The sequence below is a fragment of the Rhinoderma darwinii genome, chromosome 11 (assembly GCF_050947455.1).
Source record: "Rhinoderma darwinii isolate aRhiDar2 chromosome 11, aRhiDar2.hap1, whole genome shotgun sequence".
Lineage (NCBI taxonomy): Eukaryota > Metazoa > Chordata > Amphibia > Anura > Rhinodermatidae > Rhinoderma > Rhinoderma darwinii.
The window spans coordinates 36,294,365-36,317,841 of NC_134697.1; the positions used below are offsets into that span (position 1 = coordinate 36,294,365).

The window sequence follows — 23,477 nt, forward strand, 5'->3', positions numbered from 1 at the left end:
CTTCCTGTGCGGTAACGTTTCGGCCTGGCGCCACGTGACGGAGGGCTGTCTCCCCCTCCCATTCGTGTCAGTTCGTCATCGTTTATGTGACCGCAAGGGGCTGAACAGAGTAAGATTGCGAGCTTCGGTAAATCTCACGGGGTGAAGACAGCAGCGGTGCACAGGAAACAGGAGGATGCCTGGACTTAAAGTCCCACTTCAAAGTAAGAAATTGCGCAGCAGCACGGGCATCCTAGTGAAGTTAGGCGAGTAATGAAATGTGCACATTTTTTCACATGTAATACCTATAGGACACTAAATAAATTAGACGTCGTCGTGTTTTGGACCTTTTTTTAAAATCTTGCCAGATAACCCCTTTAAATCACAATTGGGTACAGGAAATCTACCTACACAAAATTTTAGATATTTGTAATATTTCACATCACATAGGTTCCTGTTGCTGTACCCCTTAATTATCACGGAGATATATGGACGGGTCGTTTTGATTTCAACAGGCAATGTGAAGTCCAGGAAAAAAATTAATCAGACGGCTGTCAGTTTAGTGCATGGACATGTCAGATCCTCCTTAGTGGCCTAGAGGGGGTCCCAAATGGAGGACCCTTTATTGTACCAATATGCTCTAAAAGGGAGTATGAATGGGGGCTGACAAGCCCCTTAAAAAAACACATTTGATAATGGTCTTTAAAGGGTTAAAGCAGTAGTGAGTTACAGCACAAAGTACACTACCTAGAAAGCACCCGGTGCTGCTATTTGGGGTCCGCAGACTAGATCTTCTCACAGACTCAGTCAGTTAGGTAGAGCAATGTAAGGGAATCTGCACCAATCTCCGCGCTCTCTGCCAATCAGCAAAGCCAAGAAGAGTTCTGAGGGAACTGCTGAGAGAAGCATAGATCCCCCCCCCCCCCTCACACACACACAACAGACTGCTCCACCTAGCGGACAATCGCTGCAAAAATCACAGTGATGGGTTCCCACTCTGCATGATTTTTTTTGGGTGGGAGTGGGGAGTTTATTTAAAAAAAAAAAAAAAAAAAACACTGTGGACTAAACCATGTGTAACTATCGTTACTGATTGAATATTCTAGTAGATTATTATTAAAAATTTTGAAAAAGTTGTAACGAAAAAAAAACAGCTCTGGAGGCTGCACGTAGACTCAGCCCATTCTCCATGAATCACTCCACACACTTCACCTTTGAAGCAGGTAGGACTGCTCTTTGCCCAGGACAAAAATAGAAATGAATGCAGCGATGACTGGGAGGTTCTCACAATGCAACCTGTCCCATCCTTCTGATAAAAGAACATAATACTGTCCCATGAGAACATATCTTCCACATTCCAGTGACTAAAGTAGAGCGCCTTCAGGTGATTGACAGGAGGAATTACGTTAGACTGTTTGCTGACAGTGAGTTACATTGCGGTGGATCTTGCCTGGCTGCTTCTATCCTTGCTCGAAATTTCATTAGTATAAATGATTTGACATTTGCCACTGCCAAGCCTCATTAACAAGTATCCATTTCAGGACTAAGGGAAGGTCAGTGGTATCTTCAATACGGATTCTGCCACTAAGAATTACTGAATGCAAACAATAGGCGGAATTGCTGCAGATGTTACCTACAGATTTGTGTATGTAAAACCTACAATGAATTCAGTTTTAGGAAAAAGCCGATGAAATTATACAAATCTCATTCACAAACTTTTTGCGCACAGAAATCAGCATGTGGTGGGGATTTTTAACCCCTTAATGACCGCCGATTAGCCTTTTCACAGCGGTTATTAGTGGGCTTTATTCTGGAGCAATAGCCGTTTCACGGCGCTGCATCAGGATAAATAAACAGAGCAGGGAGCCATTAAATCTCCCTGCTCTCAGCTGCCAGAGGCAGCGGAGGGCTGGGGGCGTCCCCGCTCGAACGTGTGAGATCGATATTAGTATCAATCTCACCCGTTTAACCCCTCAGATGCGGGGCTAAATAGCGTGCACCGCATCGGAGTGGTTTTGGAGAGAGGAAGGGAGCTCCCTCTCATCCAACTGACACCCGGCGATAAGATCGCCGTGTGTCTGTCTCTTCTATTGCAGCCGTTGGGCCTAATAAAGGCCCCCAGGTCTGCCTGTAGTGAATGCCTGCTAGGTCATGCCAGAGGCATGGCCTAGCAGATGCCTGTCCGTTTTAAACGGACAGGCAGTAATACACTGAAATACAAAAGTATTGCCGTGTATTATAAAAGCGATTGGATTATCGCATATTAAAGTCCCTTAGTAGGACAAGTAAAAATAAAAAAAAATGGGGTTTCTTCATACCTGGGTGTCACTGCATCTGAGGAGCCACATGGGTTAGTAATAAAAACAGGTTTTACTACAACTAAACAATTTGTTATGTTATTTATATTCTGAGAAACGTTGTGTCCTCACTTGAGGCTTAGGCTATGTTCACACAGGGTATTTTGCCGAGTTTTTTGACGCGGAAACCGCGTCGCAAAACTCGGCAGAAACGGCCCGAGAACGCCTCCCATTGATTTCAATGGGAGGCGTCGGCGTCTTTTTCCCGCGAGCAGTAAAACTGCCTCGCGGGAAAAAGAAGCGACATGCCCTATCTTCGGGCGCTTCCGCCTCCGACCTCCCATTGACTTCAATGGGAGGCAGGAGAAAGCGTATTTCTCGCTGTTTTATGCCCGCGGCGCTCAATGGCCGCGGGCGAAAAACGGTGCGATAATTGCCGCGAAAATCGGCGTGCAGGGAGAGGAATATCTGCCTCAAAGTTCCAAACAGAATTTTGAGGCAGATATTCCTCCCCCAAAATACTCTGTGTGAACATAGCCTTAGATAGGCTGAGCTCATTACCTAATGTTTCCCAAATACAACTAGTGTGGGAGAAAATGATTACTAATATTTACTGTTTACGTCATCTTCCACGCTATATTACATGATTCACTGTAATGGTGATATGAACATGTGCACACTCTGCTTTATGCCCTATATCTTTACTTGATTTACCTTAGAATAATTAACATAACCTGTCTTTGAGAAACTTCTTTTCCTGTGTATACACTTACAACTACTGTGGTTCTACTTTTCCTCCTACATATTTGGAGATATACAGTTGTTTGATTTGTAGTCTGTATTTTAACCATGTATTTTGTATTGTTCAATAAAATATGTATTTTTCTGTGCTTTACTATTAAAAAAAACAAAATAAAGCAAAAACGTTACACATATTAAGTATCGCCGCGTCCGTAACGACCCAGACTATAAAGCCATTACATTATTTAACCTGCACGGTGAATACCGTAAAAAATAAAATACAATGGAAAAATTGCTGTTTTCTGTGAATCCCGACTAAAAAAAAAAAAAGTGATAAAAAGTGATCAAAGTCGCATCTACTCCAAAATGGTACCAATAAAAACTACAAGTCGTCCCGCAAAAAAAAAGTCCTCATACAACTGCATCGGCGGAACAATGAAAAAGTTATGGCTCTTCAAATATGGAGGCACAAAAACAAATAATTTTGAAAAAAAAAAGCGTTTTTACTGTGTAAAAGTAGTAAAACCTACAAAATCTATACAAATTTGGTATCGTTGCAATCATAACAACCCGCTGAATAAAGCGATTGTGTTATTTATACCACACGGTAAACGGCGTAGATTTAGGACGCAAAAAAGAGGGGCAAAATTTCAGATTTTCTTCTACCCCCCAAAAAAAGTTAATCAATAAATTATATGTACCCCAAAACGGTGCTATTAAAAAATACAACTTGTCCCACAAAAAACAATCCCTTATACAGCTATATCGATGCAAAAATAAAAAAAGTTATAGCTCTTCGAATGAGACGATGGAAAACGTAAAAAATGGCTTGGTCATTAAGAATGCAGGCAGGGGGAAGGGGTTAAATCATGTCAATTTCGATTGCGGATTTCAACTACGGATTTCACCCCTTTTCAAATTCAGACGACTTCTTCCTCCATTAGGGGATGCAAGCCATAATCCCTCTGTAGAAGGCCTCATGCCCACTTCAGTTACTTTCTTCAGGGTGCTATCCGTTTTTTTTAACAGGTAGCACAAGGACACATTCATTTCCATGGGGCCATGCACACTTCTGTTTTAATGGTTCTGTGCGCACATTCTGTCAAAAGTAGGACGTGTCCTACTTGTGTCTGTTTAGTGTCCATCTTGCCCATTGAAGCCTACGGGTCCGTCAAAACAACGGACGGCACACGGAAGGCATCCGTGTGCCGTCCGTTGTTCACGGATCCGTTGCCAAGCAACAACAGGGTGTGCCAAATTTCCCTGCATTCAACACAAAATGGATTTTAAACAGACCGTTTAAAACAGAAGCACAACGTCCGTTTAAAACGGAACAGATGGGGAGTGACAACGGAAACCACACGGATGTCACAACGGATACTTTTGAGAACTAAAAATTTGAAGTTTTAGTATTTTTTTTTGACATAAAAAAAACAAAAAAAAAAAACCCCTTTAATTCTGTTTTCTTTTTTCCCTAAATTTCTAAGTGGACTTGTACCAGCTTGCACTATATACTGCAATACTAATGTATTGCAGTATATTGTGATTTTGACAGGCTCAATAGGAGCATAAAGATGGCAGACCTGGGGGCCTTCATTAGGCACCCAGGCTGCCATGACAACCATCATAAACCCACGATCGTGTTGCGAGGGGGCTGATGGACTGTCAGAGGGGGCCAACCCCTCTTTCTAATGCCTTCGATGCCACAGTCACTATTGACCACTGCATCTGAGGGGTTAAACTGGCGAAATGAAAGTGATCTTTGATTCCGCCCGTTGCGGTGAGAAGAGGGATGAATGTACAGTTCCTTTCAATTATAGTCTATGAGAGATAAGAAACAATGTGCTCAACTAACACTTGGGTACTAAACTAATTTCCATGAAAACCTGCTTAGTAATTTGTTTGAAATATTGACATCACTAAGATAAAAGGTACAAAGTCCTTGTAAATGAGAAATGAAGAATAATTATGGATTTAAAGTGGCATATAATATTCCCCCCCCCATCCCTGACGGGGAGAGATAATGCACCGATAGTGTCTTGTGTGTGACGGCAGGAAAGACAAAGCTTTGCAACTCAATACCTAACAGGGCAGTAACCAAAGAGCTGCTACATTCCCCTCGTGTTAAGAGCTGACTGATGCTTTGGACAGCTGGCGCACCGGAAAGACAATTTTTAAAGTATATAATCACCTCTGTTGTTGGACGATACTGATTCTCCTTATAGAGATTTAACTGGCAGAGATTATTTAAGGCAATGTTTGCTGGGAAAATGTATGCAAATTAGCTCTCCTCCAACTGTATCTAGTACCAACTATAGGATAAACCTAGAGAAATATATTAGAGAATTGCATATAAAGCAGTTCCCAAATATAGTGTTATAATATGCACAGCCCAATTCAGCTAGTAAAGTGTTTTACCCCAGCCTCTAATCTATGTCCTATACACATACTAGAGTGGCATGGCAACAGAAGGAATTGTGAATTTTAGGACCTCATGCAGAGTGTCATAATATGGCACCCACAGAAATGTATGGGGCACTACTGTACCAAAAGTAAAATCAATACACAAAAGAAAAGTCTGCGATCTCTACATGACATCGGAGGCATACGAGGATTTTTCTTTCGGTTATCATAAGAATAATTACATGTTACATCAGATGCCTAATCTCATAATACGTTGCTGTAGGGAGGCACCATATGGCAGCACAGAACGCCTATGTCTCTGTAGTAAGGACACCTGGGGACTACCTACAGGCTCCATGTGCACGGTTAAACACAGCAACTTTGATGAAAAAAAATTATTATGAGGCAATAGCTATGTATATTATCCTCTCATATATATTTATTTAAGAAATGATCTTTGGTGTACCAATATAAATAGTCAGTGCTATGCCTCACTTTGGGATTTCGGGGACTGAACAGCAATGTTGTCCCCAAGATGGAGCGAATTACAGAGTATAAGGGCCCATCATGCTACAGTGCTTTAATCCCCTTCTAACATATTCCAGCCCTGCAGCATTGGCAGACAATAGTCCTTGCAATGAAGGCAGAAGTCAGACGTGGCAGATATTTTTCGTTACAAAATTGTAGCCTGTGAATTATGCGATGGATTTCAATCCGCAAAATTTCCACAACAGAATGACCGTCCTGTGGATTTTGAGATCTGCAGCATGCTTTGAATTCCGCACAAATTTTTTACGCTACATATAGTTTTAAAACAACCATCTACATGTATTGTACTGTAAATGGTCATCAATTTTTATTGATGAATACTCATGGAAAATACATGTCAATTCCGCCGTGTCTGAATTCACCCGAATTGAGAGAAATGTGACAGTCCATTAAAGACCCATGTCTGAAAGTAAAAAAAAAAAAAAAGTTTTCAGCAAATTTTACACGTGTTCTCGCTTGGGGGAGGTTTGTTTATTCACCAAGAGTAATAGAGGTTAAAGATTGATTCGTAAAGTGTGTAGTAATACAAATGGTGAAAAAAAAGACAATTTGCTGAGTGCTTGCCAATTCATGAATAGATGAATGAAATCAGGTGGGATCATAGGACAAATAAAAGCCACGTGATCAATCCAGGCGTATCCGTATTAAACACCACAGCAGCCAGATGTCACAAGTAAAGTAATAGGGTGTTAAGAATTTGCATTCACACAAGATGAGGGTGCATTGGCCATTTTTGCCCCTGTGGTTCTGGGTGATGAGAGTTGTGTGGTCATGACCCTCAATGATTACCCTGCCTCTAGATTTGCTATATGGCGAACGAACTCGTGACAACTGCTCTCTACACTCTTATTACTGAAAATACCAACTTAGATTTGGGAGACTCTGGGACTTTCCTTGGTAATAACTCTTTGACATGTGATCTATATATGTAAATTATTTGTAACTAACCTTGCAACCCAGTCCAATCCCAATGAAAGATGGTACTCCTACACTGTGGTGATCTTGTTCCTCTGATCTTTTTACAAAATATTCATGTCATACACCAATTAAAGGGGTTTTCCGGGATATTAAAATGGATGGCCTATCCTTAGGAAAGGCCATCAATTTTAGTAACCCGGATAACCCCTTTAAAAAGGAACACTCCAGGAAAAACCGATGCATTGTGTTATGCCTCACACTGGGCCTGAAGTGGTGGTGCATGATCTCCATCTTTGGTGTTCTTTTAAAACCTTGCACCTCCCCCTCAGGGACTGCACTGGGCATAATAGTGTATCAGTTTTTTATGCAGTGTTTAACTGCAAATTTAGGGATCATGCATATGTCCACTCCATATTACAGATCAGTAATACGGAGCCCATAGACCGCTATGGGCCCATGCTGTACCTTCTGATTTGATGAGTCCGTAAGAAAAAAAATGCACAATATATTACAGTATCTTTAACGCAGAGCAACATACAACGTCATAAAGAGTCCCTACAGGTTCATACACGACTGCTGTGAACATTGACCCGAAAATAGAGATTTATGGAAACTAGTGCAACGTCACTGATAGAAATAAGATTCCAGCTCTCATTTTTCAATGGTCCTTTGGAAAATGAAAACCGAAACCTGAATGGTTGCTATGGCAAGTCCTCCTAATTTTGTTTGCATCACTTTTGATACATCTCCCCCTTAATTTGCAGTTATCAAAACTAGTGCAAAAAAAGTGGGGGTGTTGCCTATAGCTTTCATTTTCAAGGGCCTCAAAAATGGCAGCTGGGATCTGATTGGTTGTTATGGGCAACTGCTGCACTTTTCTTTTGCACTACTTTTAAACCCTTTCCAACATTTAATACATTCCAATCCCAGCTGTTTAACCACAGATGCTGCAGTCAATGGCAACCGCGGCTTCAAAGCCCCCTGTAACGATCACTTGTTCAAGTGCCATAGTGGGACTAAAAACAAATGTCAAAATGAGTTAAATAAAGTTAACTTTACAGGTAAAAAAAAACAAAAAAAAAAATAAAAAATAAACAACATTCTTTTCCGCTTACGTAACAAAAACATACGTACCATTAGAAAACTACATCTCGCCTGACAAAAGAACAAGCCCTTATACAGCTCCATGTTATGGCTCTTGGAAGAGGGGGGGGGGGATAAAAAATGGCTGCGTGGCAAGGGTTTAATAAATCTGAAGAAGGTCCAGGACGCATGGAACGTTATTGTATCATATTTGCAAAGTCTCTCCTATAACTATTAGTAACATGATATAAAGTGTGATTTCTCTTATGCAAAACAATACGCTGTGGCTGAAGCCTTACAACCTTCACATACTTGCTAAAAGACCCAACTTTGGCCGGACAGTCCGACGAACCGGTTTGCAAAAGGTCTAGATTTTATGCAAATTTGCATTAAAGTGTGCGTTTCCGGCCTTTTTGGGGGCATTCCCGAGAGGTATTCCCAAGTTAAGCACGTTAGGAATATCCACAGGACAGAACGTAGATACACATATCTACCCATCGGGAAATATAGATTTGGAAGACTCTGGGACTTTACATGGTAATTTTTTGACACATGTAATCATAAATTCACCAATTTGCTGGTGCCACAGTCTCTCATAGTGTTCAATGGAGAATTTAGCAGGCGCAAATCGGCTAACGGAGGTTGCAGGAAGCCCTTTAACCAGATCTGTGAAAGCCCTAGAGGTGGAACTCGCACCTATATGGCATTTATGGCATATCCTGTGCATATGCTTGAGATGGAAATACCCCTATAATGTTATAGAGCTCATATTTAACGTAAATACCGAAAACTCTACGAAGATATCTTAGGTATCGGTTTAGGTTATCTGCATTTATTCAGCATAAACACATTATTAGAGGCACATCTATGCGGTCTCTGACTTTTTTTCATTGAAATACAGGTTGTTCTCATAACTTTTCAGGACAAACTGCCTTACACTAACATCTTTCTCCCCCATGTCTTCCTTACGGGGGTCCCCTGGTTTCAGAGGTTGGATAGGGACAGAGGATTGGGGTGTTCTTTGCAGGTAAGCTCCTCTATGGTTTGAGAACAGAACTTCCCAGGCTGGCTGCCATAACCACACCTACTGCCAATCTTATCTGTGCATAATAAAATCCTCGCTCTACATACCTGAATAGACTTGTCACCCAAACAGGTAGCTGGTAAGACAAAAGGTAAACATTTTGTGTGACGAGGTCAAGCTATTTGCAAACAAATTAGGGATGTCACGATACCAGAATTTGGACTTTGATACCGATACTTCGTTTAGTATTGCGATTTAGATACCAATTAGATACCAAGTTCTTCCATTTTCCGATGTGGGGCGCGTGGTGTGATGATGAATTTAACCTCCACGTGCCTTACATTAATAGTAATTAACCCCATCATGTTTCTCAGTCATAATGGGTTAATGTGGGAGGTACATGATGGGGTTAATTGATAGTACACAGGCAGTTGTTAGGACATACCTAAGTATGCCCTAACAGGAGGAAATATGGTAGGACAGCCGTGGGGTCCTTCAATGGACCCTGGGCTGTCTGGCCATATATGGTATGTCCCTCAATCGCGTCACTTGAATTCCCTGTGACGCGATCCAAGGGGCATCCCCCCTTCTCATTTTCTCCTGAATGCTGCAGTCCGCTGTGATCGCAGCATTCAGGGGAATAGCGGGGGAGATGAGAGGTTTCTCTGATCTCCGCCGTTATAGAGCGGGGTTGCGGCTGTGTAATACAGCCATTACCCCGCCCCTGACAGGAAGTGCGTGCGTGGTTAGCATGAAGTGATGCACTAATGAGCGGCGGTTCAGGCACTGAAGACAGAACATGGGGGTGTTTTGTAGTGTGCCCGCCATGTTCTGTCTTCAGTGCCGCGCCAGCCGCATTGCATTATCCTGACCCAGCGCACTTGTTATCAGGACTCAGGAGCGCGGCAATGGCTGTATTACACAGCCACAGCCCTGCTCTCATACATTTATGTGTTACAATACTGAGCTGTGCGGCCGCACACCTCAGTATCTAAATACATGAAATAACAGTATCGAACCGTTTGGGGATGCAGAGTATCGAAACAGTAATCGAAGTTTCGATGAATCGTGCATCCCTAAAACAAATATTTCCTTACAGATACTAGCCGTGCCTCAGAAACGTTATTTCAAGAATGCAGTCTCTAGTTCCTAGAAGACGGACAGATATACTACTGTGCACAAAAACAAGATTCCTCCACTGGGTGTACCTGAAAGGGTTTTACAGTCTTTATTTCTCACATGACATCCTACATCCATTGCTGAGGAACTTCCATTTTTACACTATCCCTACGGTGATCCAAGTTTTATTCAGTAGAATCAGTCGGCCTTAGGATAGATGGCGCCCTGTGCGAAATCTTTATTTGGCGTGCCACCCCAATCATAAAAAAAAAATGCCCCATAAAAAAGTATAATGCCCTATATAGTGCCACCACACAGTACAATGCCCCTTTAGTGCCCCTAATACAGTAAAATATTACTATACACTATAACCCCTTCAAAGACATAGCATTTTGTCCTCTAAATTGTGCCCACAGTATTATGCCCCCTAAGTGCCACACACAGTATATTGCCCCCTGTAATGCCCCTACACAGGGGGCATAGGATCCACCTGTAATCGATCACATCTAAGTTATGAGACATGCAGGCAGGGCCGGCCTTTGGAGTGTGTGTGACCGGTGCCATTGAACAGGGCGCATCACTCCAGCAGGTGGAAGGGGGCACTGTGTTGGCTCACTTCCCCTGCTTGTGTTTCAGATGCGCCTGGGCCAGACGACTCAGCAGCTGCCTTTCCGCCCGGGCGCTTCTTTCAATGGCGTCGCTACCGCTGCTGCAGCCATAGCGGCGGCACTGGGCATGAGGGTGCCCATGCCACCATGTCCTGTGCCACCGCTGTGGCTGCTACAGTGGTAGCGACGCCACATTCAAGGTATCTCCCTGCTCTGCGATCTACTAGGCCTGTGCTTCCCAAACGGGGTGCCGCGACACTCCTCTGAACCACTGCCACGGCCGTGCTTGCTCTCCTCCTGCTCACAGCGTGAAGTGCATGTGAGGAGATTTTTTGCAGCCCCCTTGTAGATGGCACCCCCACCTCCGTATATAGCAACCACCACACCCCCTTTCCTGTACATAGCGTCCACTGTAGCTCCCTGAAGGAGCAGAATCCCTCTGTGCCCTGGGATTCCGCTCCTGGACGTAGCACTTGAGGTCTCTTGAGGTCTCTGTCCATATATAAAACAGTGACATCAGGGGCAACTCCTGAAGAAGAATCCTCATACACAGTGTTGGCGGCTGCAGTGGCCAGTGATTCGGCTCCAGGAAAAGCCCCTGATGTCACTATCCATATTGGGGGGGTGGAGATTCCACTCCTTCAGGGAGCTACAGTGGTGTTACCTACAAGGGGGCTGTGCGGCACTACCCACAAGGGGGGCTAGGTGAGTAACATGGCACTATCAACAAGGACATACTGTGTAATGGCACTATAGGGGACAATATACTGTGTGTCGCACTTGGGGGACAAAATACTGTGTCCTTGAAGGGGTAATAATATATTAGAATTATACTGTATTGGGGACACTAAAGGGGCATTATACTGTGTAGGGGCACTATATAGAGCACTATGCTTGGGGGGGGGGGGTCGCCAAAAGATAATTTTGCACAGGGTGCCATCTATCCTACGGCCGGCCCTGGCAGTGCCACACAGCCCCCTTGTAGGTAGTGCCACACAGCTTCCTTCCTGCAGATAACGCCACTGTAGCTTCCTGAAGGAGCAGAATACACCTGTGGCCATATATGGACGGTGACATCAGGGGCAACTCCTGAAGCGGATACTGTGACCGGGAATTTCACTCCAAGAGAAGTCCCTAATGTCGCTGTCCATGGACAGCGTTATGTACAGGAAGGAGGTGGTGGTGCTATGTACAAGGGGGCTGCAAAAAAAATCTCCTCCACATATGCACTTCGCTCTGTGAGGAGAGAAAGCACGGCAGAGGAGCGTCGCGGCACCCTGTTGGGGAACCACAGGCCTAGTAGATCGCAGAGCAGGGAGATACCTCCCTGTACGGCTATAGTGTTTAATAGTATATGCGTCCTATGGATGCAGATACTATTGAATGTGGCATCGCCATGGCTGCTACATCGGTGACAACGCCACAGAGTGAAGCGTCCTGACAGAAAGGCAGCTGCTGAGTCGCCGGGCCCGGGCGTATCTAAAACACAAGCAGGGGAAGGGAGGTAACACAGCGCCCCCTTCCACCTGCTGGACTGATGCGCCCTGTGCAATGGCACAGGTCGCACAACCCTAAAGCAGTTCTTGTGACCATGGGTGTGGCGACAGCTGTAGCAGCTACATGGCCCAGACACTGAGGGGGCCCACAGAGGTGCAGGATTCTTTGCACCTTTCTTAGGCCTCATGCACATGACCGAGCTTTTGTGTACGCAATTTATCTGCATTTTTAAGATTAAATTGCAGACCCATTCATTTCTATGGCCCCATGAACACAACTGTGGTTTTCACGGATTTGTGCTGGGGCTGCAAAACCGGGTTCGCAAAAACTCAAGGACAAGTCATTTTACAGTACGGATTTTCGGCTTGACTAAACTCCCGCCATCAATTTTTTTTTTTTTTTTGCGAAGTCGTGAATCTTGATGGCACGGATGCACAACAAAAGTTTTTTTGTGGACAAATGCCCCACAACGGTCGCTCTCAAAACCGCTACGGTCGTGTGCATGAGGCCATAGAGGTAAAAAAAAAAAAAAAAAAACAGTGCTGGTTTTCTACCTCCACTATGCTTCTCTTTGTGCAGAAGATCAGATATATGATGATTGTCTTTCCTTTGGTGGCAGCGCAAATAAAATTAGTTATGCTGTTGTTCACGTTACTACAGTCCAGCTTACGGTCAAGAAGGTAAAAAGGCCATTACTGGTTTTACAATGGGGCCCTCTGAACCGTAGTTACATCATTGCTTGTGGGCGTAATATGGATACTAAAATGTGGCTGGTGTTACGGGCTTGTGAACCTGGCCTTATTGTAAGCAGCAGAGAGATCTTTTTTCAAAGACTAGCAGCGCCAACAAAAAAAAAAAAAAAAAAAAAAGGACCACTGTGGCGGCCCATTCTAAAAATATATTCCAAACTTCTTGAATACCAATTCTTGCATAGTCCCATTATCTTAAATTGTACCCATCACAAGTAAATGCAATCCAATATTAAAGGTGTATTGCTGTCTCAGACATTTATGGCATGTCCACAGGATATGCCATTAATGTCAGATAGATGCGGGTCCCACCTCTGGGCCACTTACCTATCCCTAGAACGGGGCCCCTTGATTGCCGTCCTTACCTTTTCCTGCTGCCAGTGGCCTCCGGCCCATGAGTTAAGAGGTGGCCTGAAGTACGGAAATAGCCAAGCTTGCTGATCTACACTATTTCTCTAACTCCAGTAGAAGTGGGAGTTACAAAAATAGCGTAGCATAGCGAGCTACGATGTTTCCATAACTCCTGAGTTCCGGAAACAGCGTAACTCGAAGTGCTACACGGTTTCTGTAACTTTCATTCTAATAAAAGCTCGGCTGTTTATGTACTCTTGGCCACCCCGTAACTCAGCAGAAGATGGGACGGGGCTCAGGGTGCCCCATTCTAGAGAGATGTGTGGGCATCTATTGGACATTTATGGCATATCCCGTGGATATGCCATAAATGTTCCAGATGGGAATACCCCTTTAAGACTGTAGGGCAGCAGTAAAGCCAAATTTCCCATTAATGCCCTGACACTTTGTAAGCAGAATGTCTGTTTGGTAAGGGGAACAGCAAAATATTTTTTGCGGCATCCCTGGTTTAGGGTGTATTCACGCATGCAGGTTTTGATCAGATTTTTTTTAAACAGTTATTAAAGCCAAAACCAGGTGTGGATTATTAAAATCCACTCCTGGTTTTGGCTTCAAAACCGGAATCAAAAAACCTGAATGTATGAATAAACCCTTAGTCTTCGTTCACACAGAGCTTTTGGAGCTGTTTTTGATGCGGAAACCTCATCACACTGCGCCAAAAACCGTCCGAATTCGCCTCCCATTGAAATCAAAGGGAGGCGGAGGCGTTTTTTGTCCCGCGGGCGTAAAAAGAGAGCGTCATTCTCTTTCTTCTCATATTTCCGTCTATGACCTCCCATTGAGATCAATGGGAGGCAGAGAAAGCACTGCTAAAAATGCGGCAAAGAAAGTGTAGGCAGGTCAAAATCTGCCTCAAAATTCCTGTAGGAACACTGCCTGCAAAAAAGTGTGAGAACATACAGTTGCAATAAAAGCACTATCGTGTGGAATTCAGTGGCATTGCTAAGCCCTGGCACCAGGGGCAAGGTCACTGGGTCTTTTGCCTGGTGTCCTGGGCCAACAACCACAACTTTCAATTGCAACGGTGTCCTTAGGAAGCGGGCACAATTAAAAACTAGCAGGGAAGCAGCTTTAACGTTTAGGTTGTGGCTGCTTCCTTGTCTTGCACATTATGTTTTTTAGCCTACGTTTGGTGCACATGCTGGGAAATTCTCCCGATGTCACCATAGACTATAATGGTGTATGTTGAATGTATACGTCATGAAAAGCTATTGAAAAGCAGATGACGTATATGTTAAATGTATGCCTGCGATGTAAGCCATGAAGTGGCATACGTCACCCATAGTCTCCCATGTTTTTGTGGGATCCCACGTGAGTCTACTACGTGATTCCATCCTAAAAAAAAAAATTACAAAAATTAAACTGACGTATATCAGCTCATCGAAGACAAAAAAGGACACTCGTTTGGCATCCATTGGGCTAAGGGAAGCCTATGGGCACATTTAGCCTGTACGTTGTGAGCTTTCCTGACATACACGCTAAAAGTAGGGCAAAGACGTAATGCGCAAGTGGCCTAAGCAAATAAAGTCGATGCCAACATTAGTTACTGCAGGCGTGGAGAAGTCAGTCTCAACCGGTGGGTAAGCATGAACTAGGATCATGGGGGTTGCATGGGGGGGGGGTGAGCGTCTATTGGAGTAAATGTTTGGCTGTCATGAAAAATATGTGAAAAGCGAGGGTCCCTGGGTGGCAAACACTTCAGAGGAGTCATAGCTAGAAGAAGCCTTCATGTTGATCTAAGCCGGATGGAAAAGATGGGGGGCGGGGGACACGACCACTACAATCAGAGAAGACATCAACTTGGACACATGGATTGAATTGTTGGAATGGCCATTTATGCACCTCCCTGATGTGTAGGTTCGATTATGGTAAACATACATAAAATATTCAAATTATATTCATAGAGGAATCCAGTAAATTACTTCACAAAAATGAAGCATAAATCTGGATCACTAGTACAGGCAACATCGTATATTAAAAGGTAAGTGTATTCTGATACAGGAAAAACTGGATGTAAAACAGTTAACGGAACAGAGATAGATTTAAACACATTGAGATAGCGATCACCATTTAATTACATTGATGCATGAATGTAATTGCCCGCAGTTATCAGCTGGCCTCAGCAGGAACATTAGACCTCCCTATCTTCTGACATATGTCAAGTCTGGAAAAATGACAGAGGGTCGGCCAACCTGCGGCCATAACAACTCGATACTCTGCTAGTCTCTGAATGACAAGAACCACTATCATCTACATGACGATGGTAAGGGCCGTTAATCTCAACAGAGGACTATGCGATCATAAAACTCCACAGTCCTTACTAAAAACACACCAGGGAGTCACCAGTCAGTAACGTCTGTAAAAATGAGAAAGGCTAAACCAACTGCAATCAGTCTGCATATAATAAGCTGAAATAGTTCTATATGTCGGGACACGGACATCCGCACAATGGGGCTTCAAACCATGTCTACATCCGTGTGACGCAACCACCCACAGCACATATTCCGGTGTAGTAAAAAGGGCATTAGATGGTGATTACATCGTCCTGTTATAAAGGGCACCCCTGGAATGATAAATCACTTCTAAATCATAAAGGGGGTTTTACACAGGATGATTATTGCTTGTTCCCGATCATTGCCCTGTGTAAACAGGGCAGTGATCCGTAGATGAACGAGCAAACGCTTTCATCTGCTGATCGTTTCGTATTAAAAAAGTAAAATATTATCGTTGTCGGCAGCACATCTCCCTGTGTAAACAGGGAGACGCACTGCCGACATAATAATGTATGGGGACGAGTGATCGGAGAAACGACTGCTCGCCCCCATCCATAGCTCCGTGTGGCAGGAGCAAACGAACGCCGACCAACGATGTATCGTTGATCGGCGCTGGATGCAGCAGGCGATAATCGGCCGGCGTAATAGGGCCTTGAGTTTACTGAGTCTTTGTTCCATCTGTTTCTGAGAAAGCTTGGTAACAGAACGGCTGCCAAGACAAGTGCAAATAAGTGCGTTACCCAGCTCTCTTAAGGCATTATTCACACGACAAGGTCAGAGTGTCGGAAGATAAAATCGGCCGGTTTGCATCCGTTCCGATTCCATTCCGTGTTGCCGTTTTTAACGGCCGATTTTGACCCCTTATGTATCCGTTTTTTCCCTGTCCGATTTAAAAATCGGCTGAATTTAATTCTTGCCATACACTTCCCTCTGTAGATAATGCCACACACTGCCCTCTGTAGATACTGCCACAGCCCCCCTGTAGGTAGTGCCACACAGCCCCCCTGTAGGTAGTGCCACACAGCCCCCCCCCGTAGGTAATGTCACACAGCCCACTGCAGGTAGTTCTACACAGCACCCACCCCCCCCCCCTACCTGTCTGTAGATCGCGCCATCGTTCCAGGAGATTTCCCTGACTTCAATGTCCATATATGAAGACAGTGAAGTCAGGGACTTCTCCTGGAGCGGAGACACCGGTCACAGGGTCGGGGATACCGCTTCCGAAGTGCCTGAAGTCACGGTGTCCATATATGGACACAGTGAAGTCAGGGACTTCTGCTCGAGCGGAATCCCCAATCACCGGCCACAGCGTTGCCAAAGCTCCTACAGGGAGCAAAAGACATACCCTCCTCCTCCTCACATGCACTTCGCACTGTGAGAAGGAGAGAGAGCGAGCGACGGAAGACACGGCCGTCACTTGGAGACATTCAAGTGATGGCCGTGTATTACATGGCCCCATAGACTTCTATAGGAGCTGGGCGGCCGGGAGAACGGCCGCAAATAGGGCATGTCCCATTTTTTGACGGATGGGTTTCCCGGGCCGTCAAAAAAATCTGCTCACAGGGGTCTATTGTTCCTACTGCAGCCGTGCGACGGCCGTTTTTTTTTTGTTTTGTTTTTTAACGGCCGACACACGGCCGGGCAACCCTGTCGTGTGAATAAGGGCTAAAGGGGTTGTCTGGTTTCAACAAATTAAATATTTATTGTATAATAGTTATAAAAGTTAAACAATTTTCCAATATACTTTCTGTATTAACCCCTTTCCGCCACAGCCGTTTTTCAATTTCATTTTTTCCCCCACCTTCCAAAAGCTATAACTTTTTTAATTTCCCTGTGGACATAGCCATATAAGGGCTTGTTTTTTTGCGGGGTGAGTTGTAGTTTGTCGTGGCACCATTTATTATACCATAAAATGTACTGGGAAACGGAAAAAATAAATCTCTGTGGGGTAGAATGGGACATTAACTTTATTCTGTGGGTCAAGACCATTATAACGATAACGAATTTATGTTTTTTTTATGTTTTACTACTTTTGCAATGAAAAAACTGATTGTTAAATAAAAATGTGTTTAGTGTCCCCATATTCTGAGGCATAACTTTTTTTAATTGTCCGTTGATTCAGCGGTGTAATGGATTGTGTTACTGTCGTTTTTGTTGGTACCATTTTTGGTATGAATTTCTGATCACTTTTTATACCATTTAATGTGTTCACCCTTAAATAATGTTAATAGTAATAGTTCGGACTTTAAACGGATGTGGCGATACCAGTTATGTTTTTGTTGGGATTTTTTTTACATTGCTTTTTGTGGAAAACAGTTTGGAACTTAAAAAAAAATAAATAAAAAAAAATAAATATATATATATATATATATATATATATATATATAAATAACTCAACTGTTTCGAACATGAACTAGCGATCGTTGGATTACTTGCACAATATACTGCAAAACTAATGTATTGTAGCATATGGTGTATGTTACAAGTATGTTATAAGTTTTCAAGCACGATATATTGCTGTGGAGCCCTGGCCTAACTATGCATTTTGCCATTCAGGAGTCTGGATAAGATGGGTTATTCAATATAAGGGAGATATAATGGTAGCTATATTGGTTGTCACTCAACATTTCCAAAACAGGTATAAGTAAGAAAAGGTTAATAGTATATTTTCCAGCTTGCCATCCACAATTGTTGATTTATATTTAGCCTATATCGGTGTGATTTGTTCACCGTGTTTATACAGTGCCCACCAAAAGTTCCAGAACAGACTCATAACTTTTGAACGGCTCAAGGTAGAGAGTTGAAATATGGTGGGATTTAATGGGGTCATAAAATCTACCAGTTAACGCCAAAAAAAACACCACCCTCTAAATAAAAAAAACCTTTAAGCATAAGCCTTGAAGGAGGTAAACAGAGAAGTTACAGACAGAAGAATACTTGCTCACCACTTTATTGCTAATCTTTCTAACTATTTATATGTCCATTTCACTGATGAATTCACGGTGAACCTAGCCTATACTTCAGTACTTATTTCACGCTCGATCTTTGGCTGGGTATTTGTAAACTCAACTGTACTATGATACATGCCACGTGATGCCTAGTTGTTTGCTCAATGTTATGCTACTTTATTTACAGCAAAGTGCATAGCAAATAATGGAAGTAAAATTTGGCCCATTATATTTTTTTGTGTTTAGGTTCTACGGCTGATTTTGGTTTAAAAATACAAATTCAAAGTATACGCAAAATTACATCAAAAGTTACATATTTGTACATTTCTCAGCATAACGGTTCTCAGCTTTTTGTTCATCTTTCTGCATAAGGTTCAGCTCAGTGAATAGCGATCTGCAGACTAGTGCCCAGATGTGTGAATCTATCTGTTTAATGGTACCCAGGTATTTTATACATCACTTGGAATACTGGTACTTAGTGTGCATCTATTGGCGTACTAGTATGTAGCTCTGTACATGTCTCTGTATACACATGTACAGGGCACTGCAGACTTGTGCTCAGCTTCTGTAAGTTTGTGCCAAGCTCTGTGTACATCCCTCTGCAAATTGGTGCCTAGCTCAGCGTAGTCTATCTGCAAACGGGTGCCCAGCTGTGTAAATTACTCTGAAAACTGATGCCCAGCTCTGTGTACAACGCCTGTATACATCTCCCTGAATACCGGTGCCCAGCTCTGTGTACATCTCCCATGTACTGCCGCACATTGCCCTGTATAACGGTGCCCTCGCCCTGTGTGCATCTCCCGTATACCGCCGCACATCTCCCGTATGCATCTCCCGTATACCTCCGCACATCGCCCTGTGTACATCTCCCGTATACCGCCGCACATCGCCCGTATACCGCCGCACCTCGCCCCGTATAATGCCGCACATCGCCCCGTATACATCTCCCGTATGCCGCGCGCATCCCCTGTACGCAGCGCGCATCTCCTGTACGCAGCGCGCATCTCCCGTACACCGCCTGCATCTCCCGTACACCGCCTGCATCTCCCGTACACCGCCTGCATCTCCCGTACACCGCCTGCATCCCCTGTACACCGCCTGCATCCCCTGTACACCGCCTGCATCTCCCGTATACCGCCTGCATCTCCCGTATACCGCCTGCATCTCCTGTACACCGCCTGCATCTCCCGTACACCGCCTGCATCTCCCGTACACCGCCTGCATCTCCCGTACACCGCCTGCATCTCCCGTATACCGCCTGCATCTCCGGTATACCGCCTGCATCTCCTGTACACCGCCTGCATCTCCCGTATACCGCCTGCATCCCCCGTATACCGCCTGCATCTCCCGTACACCGCCTGCATCTCCCGTATACCGCCTGCATCTCCCGTATACCGCCTGCATCTCCCGTACACCGCCTGCATCTCCCGTACACCGCCTGCATCTCCCGTATACCGCCTGCATCTCCCGTATACCGCCTGCATCTCCCGTATACCGCCTGCATCTCCCGTATACCGCCTGCATCTCCCGTATACCGCCTGCATCTCCCGTATACCGCCTGCATCTCCCGTATACCGCCTGCATCTCCTGTACACCGCCTGCATCTCCTGTATACCGCCTGCATCCCCCGTATACCGCCTGCATCTCCTGTACACCGCCTGCATCTCCTGTATACCGCCTGCATCTCCTGTATACCGCCTGCATCTCCCGTACACCGCCTGCATCTCCCGTATACCGCCTGCATCTCCCGTATACCGCCTGCATCTCCTGTATACCGCCTGCATCTCCTGTATACCGCCTGCATCTCCCGTATACCGCCTGCATCTCCCGTATACCGCCTGCATCTCCTGTACACCGCCTGCATCTCCTGTATACCGCCTGCATCCCCCGTATACCGCCTGCATCTCCTGTACACCGCCTGCATCTCCTGTATACCGCCTGCATCTCCCGTATACCGCCTGCATCTCCCGTATACCGCCTGCATCTCCTGTATACCGCCTGCATCTCCTGTATACCGCCTGCATCTCCTGTATACCGCCATACATCAGTTTGCAGCTGTATACTGGAGGATGATGTCACACTATGGATGGATCTGTGTCACGCTGTGACCATGTGTAAGTAGGTCTGAACATATAATGTGAGCTGCTATATACAGCTATTCACACGGAGCCGGCTCTCAGTACGTCTTACATCCTTTTGTGTAAGCAGAGGTTGCAGTCTGGTATATGCCATGTGCAGATGTAGGATACCCCGGGTTCTCCAAGTAAAGGACACGTCACCTTCCACTAATACCTGCCCCGGACCAGTGATAACCCCGTATAATACCGAGCACAGCTCCCCCGGTACACGGACAGCCACGGTCTCCGTCACTCACCTTCCTTTCCTGTCAAGACAGCGAACAGAAACCAGAAACGCAGCACGCGTGCGCAGAGCTGTGTACTAAGGGATCAGAGGCAAAGTTCCAACTTCGACGAAAGCGCAGAGAGAAGATACTTTCTATAGGAACGTCACCGTGACACGTCAATGCTACGAACCCCAGAGCCGCCCCCTTACTGCAAAACACTAAACTAAAAAATAAACACTCGTGACAATACAACAGTGAACACAAAACACAGGCAGCATCTATATAACAGCAATAGGGAAAACATCATTACAAATCATTGACATAACAAAATAATTACAATAAGTGGGCGACAAATTGACAGAATATTTATATAGTAAAATTCCTGTAATTCAACATCTACAGGACCTCGTAGATGCCGGATTAGCAAATATTCTGGATAATCAGAAAGTCATTGAAGAGTAAATCAAATTTATTTGTAAGGGCAGAGTTTTACGTTAACATACAACTGCTACTATTAGGGTATGTTTACACGGCAGCCTCCATTACGGCTGAAATTACGGAGCTGTTTTGAGGAGAAAAAAGCTCCTGAATTTCAGACATAATTGCTCGTACTCGCGTTTTTCGCGGCGGCAATTACGGACGTAATTGGAGCTGTTTTTCAATGGTGCCAATTAAAAACGGCTCCAATTATGTCTCAAGAAGTGACAGGCACTTCTTTGACGCGGGCGTCTTTTTTACGCGCCGTCTTTTGACAGCGGCGCATAAAAAAAATGACCATCGGCACAGAACATCGTAAAGCCCATTCAAATGAATGGGCACATGTTTTCTGCCACTTTGGAGACGTATTTTCGGACATAATTCGAGCTTAAAATGCCCGAATTACGTCCGTATATAGTGCGTGTGAACCCAGCCTAAGGGTATGTTCACACGCACTGTTTTCAGACGTAATTCTGGAGTTTTACGCCTCGAATTACGCTTGAAAAAATGGCTCCATTACGCTTACAAACATCTGGCCATTGTTTTCAATGGGTTTTACGATGTTCTGTTCCCACGAGGTGTAATTTTTTCGCTCCGCTGTCAAAATATGGCGCGTAAAAAGACGCCCGCATCAAAGAAGTGCATGTCAATTCTTGGGATGTTTTTGGAGCCGTTTTTCATTGACTCCACTGAAAAACAGCTCCAATAACGTCCGTAAATACACTGCGAAAAACGCGAGTAGTTACAAAAACGTCTGAAAGTCAGGAGCTGTTTTCAGGCGAAAACAGCTCCGTAATTTCAGAGGTATTTTGCTACTGCGTGTGAACATACCCTAATTGTGTTATATAATCAGATGACTTCCCTAACTGGATCCGTCTGTCCAGTCATAGTAGCACCTATATTGCATAATGGCCCTATAACTGCCCCATACAGTATAATGCCCCCATAGATGCCCCCCATACAGTATAATGCCCACACAAATGCCCCCATACAGTATAATGCCCACACAGGTGCCCCCATACAGTATAATGCCGCATAGCTGCCCCCATACAGTATAATGCCCCCTTAGCTACCGCCATACAATATAATGCCCCTAAGCTTCCCCCATACAGTATAATGATCCATAGCTGCACCAATACAGTATAATGCTGCCTTAGCTGCCCCTATACAGTATAATGCCCCCTTATCTGCCCCTAGTGCCAGCGCCCACATATAAAGTGCCATAGTGCCCACATGGATAGTGCCACAGTGCCCATGTAGATAGTGCCACACAGTTCCCATGTAGATAGCGTCACAGTGACCCCTGTAGATAGTGCCCATATAGTGCCACAGTGCCCATATAGATAATGCCACACCACCCTTGAAGATAGCGCTAACTCCCTGTAGATAGCGCCATTGAGGCTCCCTCTAGGAGCGGAATCCCCAGCCAGAGCATCGGCCACGCTGTGGCCGGGGGTTCCACTCCCAGTGGAGCCCCTGACGTCACTGTCCATATATGGACAATTACGTCAAGGGTTCTCTCTAGGAGAGGAATCCCCGGCCAGAGCATCGGCAACGCTTTTTCTGAGAATTCCACTACTGGAGGAGACACTGACCTCACTATCCATATATAGACTGTGACGTCAAGGGCTTTCCCAAGACAGGAGTCCCCGGCCAGAGAGCTTGGGTTGCTCTGGCCGCGGACTCCATAGTTGAAAGCCCGACATCACCGTCCATATATGGACAGTGACGTCAAGGGTTTCTCCAGGCTCAGCGCTTAAAGTAGCGTTGTGGCCGTGGAGTCTTCGACGAGTGGAGGAGCTCCCTCTGCTCCTCCGCTCTGTACTAATGCTGAAGCAGGGAGCTGACGGGTCCTTGCTTCAGCATTGGGTTCAACTGTATCTGTGTCCTGAGGACAATTTTGATCACTAGAAGTAAACAATAAATGTAAATAAAGGACTGTAAGCAGAGATCTTTTCATTATACAAAGAATTAACATTAATTTACTAAAACCAGAATACCACCTCAACTAGAGTTTCAGACCCTTCATTTAAATTAAGCAACTTTGCAAATAATCT

General features: G+C 44.6%; 1 protein-coding gene across 1 annotated transcript in view; it reads right to left on the minus strand.

The window, feature by feature from the left end:
- NT5C2 (5'-nucleotidase, cytosolic II) overlaps positions 1-21,044 on the minus strand; it is a 97,047-nt gene extending 76,003 nt beyond the window's left edge. Inside the window, exon 1 of the mRNA XM_075841086.1 lies at positions 20,974-21,044. The gene's annotated coding sequence lies outside the window, so the exon portion shown is untranslated. The remainder of the gene's footprint in view (positions 1-20,973) is intronic.
- Positions 21,045-23,477: the final 2,433 nt, after the last annotated feature.